We start from the raw sequence: 332 nt of genomic DNA, 5'->3' as shown, positions 1-332 counted from the left end.
AGACGTCAGCCCACCAAGCTCCCCCGTCCCTGGGATTCTCCAGGCAAGAACACTGGAGTGGGTTGCCATTTCCTTCTCCAATGCATGAAAGTGAAAAAGTGAAAGTGAAGTCGCTCAGTCATGTCCGACTCTTAGCGACCCCATGGACTGCAGCCCACCAAGCTCCTCCCTCCATGGGACTCCCCAGGCAAGAGTACTGGAGTGGGGTGCCATTGCCTTCTCGCATCTATACATGACCACAGGAAAAACCATAGCCTTGACAAGATGGACCTTTGTTGGCAAAGTAATGTCTCTGCTTTTGAATATGCTATCTAGGTTGGTCATAACTGTCT

Source organism: Bison bison, unplaced genomic scaffold, assembly GCF_000754665.1.
Source record: "Bison bison bison isolate TAMUID 2011002044 unplaced genomic scaffold, Bison_UMD1.0 scf7180017864305, whole genome shotgun sequence".
In the NCBI taxonomy this organism is placed as follows: Eukaryota; Metazoa; Chordata; class Mammalia; order Artiodactyla; family Bovidae; genus Bison; species Bison bison.
Note: the sequence above shows the minus strand (reverse complement) of the source record.